Below are 13,075 nucleotides of genomic sequence, written 5' to 3'. Positions count from 1 at the left end.
CAGTGCATGTACTAGCCAATGTAGTGTATTCTAGGAGTGTGTTTTCACATTTCTGTGAGCAAAGGCTGTACCTGGGTTTGCAGATTGATCTTTCTGATAGCACCTTACTTAACCAGGCACCATTTTGTAATGCTTTGGCGTATGTGCAACATGGGCTTTTTCCGTGTTGTGCCTCTGTTTAAGTTTTAATTTTTCATGAAGTCTGTGGTCTAACTTGAAAAATATTATGCTAATACTTGTGGTAACATAGGTTTTGGTAGATTTCTTTTTTAGGATAAGTCTTGTAATCAACGAATGTAAAATGGTTATAAATGTATCTTGTGTTTAATTTTTCTTAAGGGCTTCTTTTGCAAGGAGTGGCCTGTCTTGAATTTGCTACCACAGTTGGCTCACTGCCCAAAGGTCACCTATGCATCGGCCATGGGCTACTTTGCAGAATTGTGCGACCGTATTGGTAAAGGTACAAATTCTAAAGTAAAGCGTGAGTACATGGAGGACACCACCTTGTTTGGATTAGATTTAGTCCGAGTTTCCAGCATTGTATTTGGGTGTATTGGTAACTCACAGGCTGTTCTCCATGCTGTGGTACTTGGGGTCAGCACTGGTATCCCGCTGGAGGGGAGCGCCCAGACCGGCGCACCGGGCGGAGAGGAGGCTGCTGAGTCAGTTTTCTGTTTGTCTAACAGATGGTAGGAGTTGAGCTGGCCAGCTTATTTTCCAGTTATTTTGTTCCTGTTTATGCATGTTCCTGTTGGATGCAAGAGGCTGTTGCCCATGTTGTGCTAGGAAGGACATTATGTGCCTTTAGAAGGGAGAGCTCTGCATCTCGCGGAATAAATGAGAAAGAATATTTCAAGTGATGGCAACAAAAGATTTATTTTCCCATGTGGCTAAATAAGATGGGGATTAGGGAAGGCATCTAGGCAATTGACTGACTGGATCTAGGGARGAGATGATTTTTTTTTCCTGCTGTCTATCCTAGGAGGCAAACAAGAGGAGGTGGTCCTTCACACCTCGTCTGAAAAAAAATGCATGGCTACTAAAGCATTTTGTTGAAGAGGAATGCGCAGAGGTTTGGGAAATGCATGGAAAGTAGCTCTGACTGAGGTCGTTTTTGAGTGAACAGTGTTTGGAGGCAGAGAGAGTATGTGAGGAGAGCCTAGCTCTGTAGCTTTCCCCTGCTCTCATGCACTTCCCTCAGCACTCTGGTCTTTCCCCTGCTCCATGACGCCCATGTCAGAGACAGGACTGGTCAGATGGATCTGTCTGTCAACTGGGTAGTTCCTCGACTACCCCTGGCAGATACTCAGGGACAGGTGGTGGGGCCCCCTCCTGGGCTGCAGCTGAGTTGAACTGGCTTTGCAACCCATGACTCTGGGCCTGAAAAATAAGACTATTAAATGATCTGTGTGATTAGAATTCGTGTTAGAAATGATGGTTATAATCTTTTCYGACATTGAGCTGGAAAACTCATGCAAAAGTAAATGGTCTGTATAAAAATCTATTGAAAAGACTCTGCAAAAGTTATGTTCTGCCTCYGCAGAGAACGTGTTGCGCACATATTTGGCTCCTCAACTGTAGTATCTGCTGATGGTAATAACCTGTAGGATACAAAATACCTGCTGTAAAATGGCCGTGTTCAGGTCATTTGCAGTGTGTGTGTGTGTGTCTTATTGGTTTTGGCTCTAGGAAATACAGTTTCTTTTACCTGGCTGCAAGTGCACAGTTACCTTTTTATTTTGCCTTATGCCTTGCTAATGAATGGGACAACGTATGTGTGTGTCTTCGTGGATGAAGGCGATTCGTTCACAACCAGCACCGTATGAGTAGACCAGCAGTGTACAATACTTCTGAAAACACCAGATCAACTCAAAGATCCTGTTTATCCCTGATCCTTTTCTGACTAGGGAAGATTATTCTATCAAGTCTAAAAACCAGACACCTCCCCATGTCCTCTCATCTCTTTGGACATGTTCATTGGTGGGTTTCCATCATTTTCAGGTAAATGGGGGAGGTTTTTGTGGGGAACAATGTAGGAAAGTTTCTGTGGATCCCACAGTTTCTGTGATGTGATCATCATTTCTAATACAGTCATGACGTGCCTTTCTCCCTTTTCTCATCGGAGCTGCTTGTGTAGGAGGAAATAAAATTAATTGGTTTAGGGTCATGAGGTGAGCCAATGGCTTAATCCCAGTGTAAAACCAATATGCTTCTGGCTATCTACTTCAACTGGAAAATAGTATGGGCAGAGACATTAATAGTAGACCTCAAATGAAATTTGATGTTAGCTTTTCTCTTTCTTTTTTTTCCCTCCCACTGCCTCTACATAGTTTTGAAATGCTGCAATCAAAGAGTAGCGCTAGCAGAGGGGCCTGTTTATTGTTTTAGCCAGAGAGTTCCAAACAATGCATTCTTTCCCTTTCTATTCCAGGCAATAATGACATTTTTTCCATTATAAAAAGTACTTGTTATGTGAAAGACACTTGTTTCTTAGTAGAAATTATGAGTCTGATTCTTTAATGAGTGTTACAGAAGACAGGTGAAAACTGGATCAGTGGATTATTTTTTTAAAGTTTGAATTTGTGCAGGCTTAGATAGCTGTTGTTTTTTTTTTTTTTGGTAGTGGTGGATGTTGATTACGTTAAATGACTCAGCAGGTAAGTCGAGCTTGTGAAACTGTCTGGTGTTTCAGGTTGGCTGCCTCACTTTGAATTTTTGATCATTTCCTTGTGCGATAACAGTAACTGCCCGTTTGTACAAGCAGGCAGCTGTGTTGTCCCTGTTTTTGCTTCTTTTCTAATGTGGGGAAGTGATGCTGTGAACAGGAAAGGACACTCTGGAGAGAGGGTTGATCCTAATGCACTGCTTAATGAAGTTAAAGTACCTTGCCATAGCTTAGGATTTTTTTAAAAGGATGGAAGGAATAAAGACAAGATCAATTTAATAGAGGGAAGGACTAGAAACGGATCCAAGTGCATGCAGTGTTCCCTGCCAGGGCCTGCTGAAGAAGATTTTTGTGTAGATACTCTGAAGGACAGAGGATTTCATCTGGATCCTGACTGTGAAAAGAACTCTCTTCCTTTTTTGGTAGCAAATGAATGAATCAGTGGGGCTGATAGTGATCTCGCTTCAGCATTTCCCGGATCCTTGCAGCAGAGACAGGCAAATTGCATCCTAGAGCTCCCCGCRTAATCCAGTGCCAAAGGCAATTACAAGCTATGGCCCAGCAAGGAGGGGCTTTTGCAGGGTTTGGTTTGGGTGAGCTCTCAAGCCCTTGGTGGCTGTCCAAAGCCTTGGATCAGCAAAGTGCCCAGGAAATTGTGAGGCCAACGGCTTCCTGTTGGAGCATCCTGTGCTTCCTGCAACCAGCCGAGCCATTTTGCTGTCTTGTGCAAGCTCCTCTTGCCCCCATCAGCCCACCAGTCCTCCTCCTGGCCAGGGCTGGGAAGGGTCACGGATGCATGGAAGTGAATGGTTGGAAAAGTCAGCTCAAACTTTCTGTCCTTTGGAAAATATTCACTTTGGGCTCTGCTCAGGAGCTAGGCAGGCCTTTGAGAGCCTGATATGAGCCTGCCTGGACCAGCAGAGATGGGTGCAAGTGCCAGAGTGGAGGTAAYGCGTGGTCCCTGGGATGTGGAGGCAGCCGCTGGGCCAGAGCCCTGTGGGGGAGCCAGGACATCACCAATCCCATGTGGTGCCGGCTCCCACGGAGCGAAGGGGTGCCCAAGCTACCTCCATACTGCCCTCCCCATCTCAGTGGTTTGTTGAGGGAGACTCGGCATGAAACCCCTGCCAGGCAGCCTCAAGCGTGATTTGGCTTCCTTTCTTTAAACAAAACCCTTTTTGCTCTCAGTTGGTCTCTTCCGGATGGGTCAGCTGGCCCTAGCAGGGCTGGGAGAATGGGAAAAGGCTGGTGCAGTTGCCAATTCTGAGTTCCCAGACTGATGATGTCACCAATGATGTCATTTCTCAGATGCTACTTGATGCGAGGGGAAGGCGACCTCAGAAATGCAAACTTGGCATTAAATGCCGTATTCAATAATATGTGGATTTACTGTGATGAGAAGTATTTCACACCATAACTGCTTTGTACCTCCGGGAGTCAAAAGCATATAAAATGCAAGAATAAAGCCCTCACCTCTGTTACATCCTGCAAAAGTCTGGATTAAAAAGATCACAGCTAGTGTYTATCTCCAGCCTTTGCTCACGTGGGCAGTTCCACCATGGGTCATACACTACTGTGAAATAGGCTACCACCATGTACTTTGAGAGTACTAAACCACCTAGCAGTATGGCACACTGTGGTCAAACTTAAAGCACGTTCCTTATACTACTACTAATAATAATTGGCTCTCGCCTGAGGATGCTCCAGTCGGGGCATTTTTTGGGCAGGTCTGACCTTTAAGCTACTCCCACGCAGTAGAGTTGCAGCCGTACTTTAGCACCAGTCATGCAAGGGAGATGGTGAATTTTGGTGACGTGCCCTGTGTTATTTCTGATATCTTGAGGAAGTTAAGTTCAGCAGTTCTCGGCAAACATGTGCAATGGAAAGATTGAACTTGTATCGTATATTGAAAAGTGATGTAAATCCAGTTGGTCTGTTCAGAGTGAGATCTGTGCTGGTAGCAAAGGARCTAAAACCTCTCAGAGTGGCAATAGTATCTATTAAGTCACCAACCCCCCTTGTTACCTTCCAGCTTCACTACCTGTCCTGCAGGTTTCTCAAAAGATGCAAAAACGTAATCAGTTTTGTTTGCATGTTCTTAACTTGTTTTGGGGCTTAATCACTTATGTAAACTGAGCTAACAGTTCCTGCGGTTTCTTAGGCTTTTGAGGTGGTGTGCTTCAAAAATTTGCTGTGCTAGCTTTTCCCCAGTTAAARTAAATGTTTGTGTGTGAGAGAGAGGAAAAAATAAGAATGTTGGGAATATCCAGTAAATATAAAAGTTTTGTTTTTCTCTTGTTCTTTACTCGAAGATTTCCTGTGCTGGTTGGGGTTGGTGATCTCATGATCTATAAATAGGTTCCATCCAGGGAGGAGAGGGAAGAGAAGGGAGGCTCTAATTAATTATATAGAAATAGTCATTTTCTCAAAATAAGCAGAAATCCAAGATGTTTGAAGCTAGGCTTGCTGGGGCTTGGGGGTGGGGTGTGCCTACAGCATTTACTAATGAGATCATGGAATAAGACAGGAAATCTCTAGCTAATGCCAAAGAAAACTTTAAAAAAAATCTTTTTATGAAACAACTGTTGAGGTCCCCCTCCTTATTTTCAGATAGTGAATTAAAGGATGGACAGGCTGACACCCTGGTCCATTAGGTCTTTATATGTGCAAGCAGTTGCATGCATGTCAGTGTATGCAAGTCTGTGGTTTTGCTCACTTAGGTAAATGTCAGCGTGACAAGGGTTATTCACTGGTGAAGCAGCAATTTGTGGAGCTGCAGAATTTTTATGTGCAACATTCACAGTTACTGATTCAGTTTAAGGGAATATGTGTGTGTTGAAAAGTAGAGGAAAAGTCTCAGTCCCTGTGGCACTTTAAAACCCTCACAAAAGATCTTTTTATTCCATGATATGATTTGATTRGATATACAATATTATTTGATACTTATATTCAAGAGAATAAATAGATCTTAGTTCCATGAAAACGTCTATCTGAGCAAGTCTATATTGAGTCTGTATTTCCCTCTCTGTAGTGTATCTCTGAACAGGTAATGATTAATAATAATTTTCATGCAGTAGTTGTTATTGCTGCTAATTTATGGTTAAACTGTCTTTCACATTAGTCACCTGCGTTTGGAAATTATTTACAACAAAAATTATAATTGTGAAGCTCAAGTGACAGGGTTACTATGTTGAAGGAATAAAACACATCTTAATTTGTTTCAATCATTCATGTTTTTTCTCCCACTGTGAGTGCCTTTATGGCACATTTTGATGTTGTTCAGTTGAGAATTGCTTACAGAAGAGCTTCTGAAYAAAAGCTGCTTACATGAAATTACCAGGGAAACCATGTTTCAAAAATYGGAATAAAACTCATAAGAATTTTGCTCTCAGATGAGAAGCTCACTGAAATGTATGTGAGCATTTTTCTTAGACTTYAGATTGATTTTAATGCCGTGGTCACCTCTGCTAGATCACTTCAGTCCACATTCACAGCTATTATTGGCCTGCAGGTATTAGTAATAGGATCTTTTTTCCTAGTCCGTGTTGTATGCTAGGAGCATGTGAGATGTCCTGTGGCTTTCTTAAGTTGCCTCGTGTCCTTCCCAGCCTCCGGCAACTCCATATGGAAAGGTCACAATCAGAAAGGAGTGTTTTTAATGGTGCAGAGTCTTCCCTGCGTCACACGATGGGATTCCTGTATCCAACCTCTGTGTTCATGTAGTGTTAGGAGCTGGTGAAAACTGGCTGTTGACAGTGGTAAATGTTTGGGTTTGAATACTTTGTGTGTTCKTAAATCCTGAAACAGATGAGTTAAAGAAAAAAATTGGCTCAGTTTATGAGATACTGAGATTTCCAAACATGAGCTAGTTGCTGATCACTTCAGCATTCAGTGTAGTCTAAAGGAGTTGAGGGAAATATGTGCTTGGAAGGATAAGGCCCAGAAACTTAACTAAAATATTAACTATTTGCTCAGAAAACAAAGAGCAATGATGAAGCAGCAAAGCAGACATCAGATTGCCAGTTGAAAGAAAAAAATAGAGGGACAAATTGCTTTGGGGGATTTTAATTAGAGTATTTTTAAAGAGGTATTGTAGGTAGATTAGACTCACCATTTCAGTCATTACAAATGGCAGATCATCTTTTACTTTAATTGCTGTACAACACCAGAAGGAATTCACAGTTAGGGATWCCACTGATTCTCTGTGCATTCTTGCAGTTTAAAATAGCCCCATATTGAAGAAAAGCATGATATCTGTGGAATTTTGTATTTGAAAATCAGTGCTGTYAAATGCACAAGAAGGGATCTCCAAGATTAAATTACTTAGAGCTGTGTTTGCTCATATGCATAGAAAACCTCAGGCCAGACTGGTCTTTTCTTTAAAGAAAATCCCGAACTTTTAAGAGCTAAGGCATTCCCAACTGCTTAGTAGGTAACTATGGCCCCTGTTCTTTGGTGATGCAAGTTGCTGTAGAAAAAGTAGTACAATATATTCTGGTGGTGGTTACAGCCTTGTTAAATGAATTAAGAAGTCTTAATATCCTGAAGTCTCGATTAGAGCATTAAGAAGACTGTGAGGCAGCAAGAGTTAAGGACAGAATCAAAATAAAAATTATACCCTCAAAACCCTAGGAAACCCCCAGTGGGGAAAATTTTTGATAGTATAGCTGAATGGCCCATACCAAGAGTATAAAGAGTAATTTGAAGAACCCATCTCAAACACCATCGAAGAGGTGAGCTTTTAGTTTAGGTTAGTGAWATGAGGGGTGGTTGTGCTACCAGGCTTTGCCAGCTAAGGAAGCCGATTACCAGCTGTGTACAGACCTGTATTCAGTGATACATCTTTGTATCTTCCAAAACTCAGAGGCACTTAAAAATGCAGTGCAACTGTAAATAATTGCCCTGTTGGATGAAACAGAACATCCAGATGTGCATCTAAACTCTTGTTTGGGAAAGTGTCCCTGTTCACAAACATAAGTATTGAAGTATGAATACACACTTTAAGTCAAACACTTTTATAAATATTGAAAAGGCACAAAGGTAGCAAAAATTGATTTTAGTAATACTGATATCATAGAAGATAGTCCCAGTGCCTGATTTAAACCTCCAGTTTTCGTGCGGGTCAGATGGCCCAAATTTCCAAGTAACTAGAGGAGAGAGGTAATTATATATGAAGTGTGTATATATACTGGAAAGATCGGGTACATACATCATGTCTAACTTCTGAGGCTAAGTGAAGCATCAAGTGAGCAGTGCAAATATCCTTCCTTTGTGGCATTTTCTTAGCATATTCATTTTAGGACTTCTCTGAGGAGGATAGTGTTCAAGGCCCCATGTGGTGTCAGGTGTGAATGTCCTCAAACAGGTAGGTGTTATAGAACAAGAAAAGCAATAATAACAATTATGTCTGCTGGCAACATACACAGGCTCTCTCTGTATTCACTCCTGTCATCCTGCTTTTGTACCCTTTGGAAAACCTGCAGCAGCATGACAAAACCTAACAAGTCAAATAATTTCTCAACAGTTTCAAAACAGGGGTGTTCTGCCAGCATATTATCAAGGGTTCCAGGACATTTTCTCCTGTGTTCCAGAGTGTATGTGCTAACAGCTAGGATTTGCAAGGGAGACTTTTTTTTTTTTTTACATCTAAACAAGAAAATGCTGTAGTTTGAGTATAACCAAGGAAAGAGGGAAAAATAAACTGCTGGTACATGTATTTGCTAGCAAGTCTGGGGTTTTTTTTCCTCTTAAAAAGTATACAAGATACCTTAACAATTCTGCACTGAAGATGTTTTCAGTACYTTTCATTAGTGATTTTAATCAATTCAAAAATAACAGCTGATCACAAGACTGTTGAAGAGGGTTGGGTCATCAGCACAGGCTAACTACCAGGATTCAGTGAGGTACTAGCTACTGATAAAGCTGAGAATTAATATAACTTTCTCTTGACTATCTTTGTGTGATTTCAAAAAAAAAAAACAAAAAACAAAAAACACTAAGTGCCATATCTAGCACATCATTTTGCCAAGTTCTACAGGTTGAGTATTTTTCTGGTGCAACTTCCTGTTGGCGTTTAAGCTGTGGTGTCTGCTGGTAGCTTGTATGCTTTGAAAAGCAGAGCTGGCAGGTGGTAAATGAATGATGGGATAGTTGTATTCACACCTTCTCTGTGAGAGCATGGACCAAGACAAAGTATAACGCAAGTGAACTGTAGCTCTACGTTTGCATGCTTTTGCTGATTGCCGTAATTCAGCAGAAAAATTGTCAAATAGAAACCTACTGCTGATGGATATTGATGGGGAGAGAATAATGAGCTGGAGGAGATTACCTGAGGGGATGCCTAAGGTAGTAGGCTTGCAGTCGGTCATAGGGGAGGACAAGGTGTGCGAGCATGCTGATGAAGCATGCTGGATTGGAGACAACGTTAGTACGGAGGAAAATGATGCAATCATTGAGGAAGAGTTGAAGGACTTCTTTAAAGTAAGAGAAATAAAAGCAGAATGTGAGTATATGAACTGCCGGATCAGGCTCATAAAGAGAGATTTTTTTTCCTGAGGTTAGATGTGACTGAGGTAGAGAAGGGTCAGAGTGTATTGGCTGATCAATAGAAGTCATCACATATGAGTGACATGATGCTGCTGGGGGGAAAAAAGAAAAACAATTATGATCTGATTTGGAAACTGTTATTCAAGGTGAAGGTAGGGAAGTTTCAGCTCCCGTGTACTGAGCTCTTCTGAGGTGCCGTTCCATGTTTGTCTGGTTCTGGTCTTTTATCCTGAGCCAGGAGCCATTCTGCCACCAGGGATTCTCTCGTACTGTTTTCCTAAGACATTCTCTTTTCCTTCTTCTTAAGCCTTCAGTTTGGCGGTTAACCAAGTTGAAAATGACTCTGCTAGGTCACAATAAAAAATGCTAAAAAAAAGTTTAAAACTCTCTGTTTCAAGAGGAAGGGGAACAAGTGACAGCCCTCTTTGAGTAGAGTTTGGTTCTAACAGTGGCCTTTCACAGCATCACACCTAAAATGTATTGATGTGCTCCAGTTGGCGTTAGTCCATCTTCCTATCAAGATGACGTTGGGCCCATTAAATACTATTAGGGGAAGACAGGCTTTCTAAATGCCAAAATACATGCAGTGAAAGGCTGGTTGGTATGACCTATTCTAATACTGAACAGTTATTTTCTTAGTGATAACTTACTTTATGTGGCCTGAAAAATAGGCGGTACTCTTAAGAGTTCAGTTATGATCTCTGTGATCCGGCAGCAACGGATCCTGGAGCAAACTCCAGAGTTGCTCTGTGTCTATATCCCCAGACTAACTGATTTAACCCTAACTGATTACAGTTAGGTGAAGTCAGCAAAAGGATTCTGCTCTTGAGTTATAATGATCCTGTAGTCCAGCCTCCCATCTATATCATTAAAATGCTCTACTCGCGTTGAAATACTTTCCAGACCAAGATGGATATGTTGTTTACCTGTCTTAATCAAGTTACTCTGTGAGCCGTTAGCTCTTCTCTGGTTATATATGTGAGTTGCCTTGGGCAGTAAGGGCTAGATTGCACTTGGTGTGTGCCTTAGGGATGAGGCAAGGATATGAGGAGATCTTGCTCCTAAGCAAGCCTTGCTTTCTCACCCTGAGATCAGGCATACTCAGAGCTTCTGTGCTCAGCAGCTATCTCCTTCTCCCGAGACATATACTGACCAATTATACAGGTAGAGCAGATAGTTGATGTTGCCCACTGCAGACCATACCGTGCGCCAGGCAAATGCCTGAAAATACGGAAGAGATAGAGTTGACTGCTAAAAATATGAGCATTACTGAAATATTTTCCTCCTTGCTCAAATCTTTAATTTGGCAAACACCAGCATTCCCAGGTGTGATTCTCTACCATACTATGTTAATATAGTTATTACCAGCTTCCTGTACTCCAGAGTGAGCTGAAATCACACACAATATTTACACTTTCAAAACAAACACATCTAGAAGTAAGACTGCTTTGTATCTCTGTTCATACCCCTGATTATATTCGCTGAGGTCTATATTTGCCAAACATTACACTGCAGAATGTAGAGCTGTTTTTTCACCATATGTCTCTTATAATGGAATTGTACTTGTCTTTTTTTAATATTCCTGTTATAATTATCAGGAACTTTTCTTTCTGAGATAAAGAACTTGGAGAAGCAGACTGTGAGCCAGCCTAAGATTCATGTTTCTCACACCCAGGTCTGCAATTATTATGCAGTAATACGACAGTTATTTGGCTAATTAGCTTGCTGTTTGACTTTCCCAAGAATATGAAATATTTCAGAGAGAAAACAAAGTTTTCCAGCCATAAGGCTTCTCCTCTGTCTAACTGGAGTGGAAACTTCCATCCCCTTTGGCTGTATATTGTAAGCAAACTAGAAACTCTGCTATGGAAACCCATGCAGTAAGCTGGGTTCTCAGCCGGGTTGTTATATTGGCATGGAGAAGTACGAGCACTCGGAGTGTTACCTAAAATCAGCAAGAAGTGGCATCCAAAATTTGTGCAAGCCTTAAGTCCCCCTGCCTCCATTCCCTATTAGTCAGACAACAGCACCAGCCCTTCAGTTTGCAGGAATATTATGGAAATTTAACTCTTTTAGGGCTTGCGGAGTGCCAAAATGTTTTTAGAGCTGAACACCCATAGGAAATCCCATGAAGAAACAACTCTCCGTCTCTCCAGAGCAGTGTGCTATAAATAAAGCCAGTGAGTAGGACAGTGAGCAGTGAAGGAAAACCAAAATATTTGCTCATTAGTTGCACTTCTCCATCCTCATCACGAAGCAAGGCAAGGAGTCCATGGAAAAGTTTTCTGAGTGTAATTTAGTAATGTGCGGGTGGCTGAACCCACGTGGTGCAGGCAAGCTTATTTCTGTTATTTCCTAGCATTATATAGTTTGACTTTGCGCTTTGGTAACGTTCTACTAGTATTAATCGTTAAACTGGATGGTTATGTTAATGAAACCAGAAGGTCGCTCAAGTCAGCTCACTGCACTTACTAAGCTGTTGTAAAGGACAGCAAAAGTGGCCAGTGCAACGTTGTCTATCGTTTCCTTAACAGGCCGTTATAAGCAAGTGGCATCTGGCTGCCTGTTGTCAGGACTGAAGAGACAGGCAGCCGCTGCCTTGCAAAATGAAGAACTGCACTTCTTCTGGTATCAAGATGAGGGTTCTTTCTGCTATCRTGTTTTCTGACATTTCTGAAGTGATATGGCCTTGAGGAGAGAGGGTGGCCTCTTGGGTCTGTCTGGCCACTGTCACCACTAGACAGCTATGTAAATAGAAACCCTTCATGAATGAAGAGAGGCTGGGAGTTGATGAAAGAGAGTTCATAGGTTGCTACAGCTAGACAGCAAGGGACGTTTGAACAACACAGTACCAAGAATGTTCCCAGAGGAAACAGCTGTGAAATTTTTCTTTTAGTTACGCAGCTGCTYGGAGTTTGTGTTCACTTGATCACTCGCGTAAAACTGGAGAACCTCCCAGACTGCTGAGAGGAAAAGGCAAATGAAGGGAATGCTTTGCCTGTGAAGCACTTGTTCTGCTGTTTGACTTAAATGTAGAACATGAATCTGACACGGCATGTGGGGATGGCAGCTTTGCCCGATCAAAGATAGATACTTGATTTGCTAGGCAATATCGTCTTTTGTATGCTCGGAGATAGAAGTCTATTAAAGATTGCAAGGAAAAGAACCGTGGAGAAACTGAGCACACAGGCCACTGCTCCAATGTTCAAGTAGTACTGGAATAATTTCATGCCATCAGACATTTCACAGCACGCAAGGTTTTTCTCCTTGCATTATTTTCTTTTCATCTGAAAGCAGTGAAATAGTGTAGTGTCTGAGTCAGCTAGATAAGAAAGATAACATTAGGGGTGTAATTTCATATAGCTGTGTTCCGTGATTTTGAAGATAAAGGTGAATCTGAATGTCATCAGCCTGATATTTGAGGTGGTAGTAGTGTCTTTAGAGCACTAATGCTTGGCTCAGCTCATGTGTCAGTGGGGGCTAAAGAGTTCTTCAGCCCAGTCTAAAATAAACACTTACACGTGGCCTGCTGAATAGTTTTCTAGACTCTGTTGATTACAGCTGGAGCACTAAKACGTAGATTGTGTAGTATTCATCCACCATGTAGGCATCTAAATGGACATACCAGACTCTGGAGCTGAATCTCACGCTTTCTGTTTGGTGAGATGAGCCTACCCACAATGACTGAGCACAAAACTCTTCTCTGAGATCTGGAGGTGAGAACATGCTTACCAGGAAGCAGGCGCTTATTTTAYGGAGCAGTAGAACACTTTGCAAGCAACAGCAGCATTTCTGTTGTATCAGTGGAGGCAGCAGTCAAGCAGTATAAGGCTGCCATAACCTTCTTCATTTGTGTTATTGACA

At 41.8% G+C, this 13,075-nt stretch overlaps 1 protein-coding gene across 1 annotated transcript in view; it reads left to right on the top strand.

Annotated features, from left to right (window-relative positions):
• Positions 1-13,075, top strand: part of ITGA9 (integrin subunit alpha 9) — a 221,860-nt gene that overhangs the window by 153,500 nt on the left and 55,285 nt on the right. The window lies entirely within an intron of this gene.

The sequence above is a fragment of the Rhea americana genome, unplaced genomic scaffold (genome assembly GCF_003343005.1).
Source record: "Rhea americana isolate MKP2758 unplaced genomic scaffold, rheAme1 scaffold_100, whole genome shotgun sequence".
Taxonomy (NCBI): domain Eukaryota; kingdom Metazoa; phylum Chordata; class Aves; order Rheiformes; family Rheidae; genus Rhea; species Rhea americana.
This window is presented reverse-complemented; position numbering and strand designations above follow the sequence as displayed.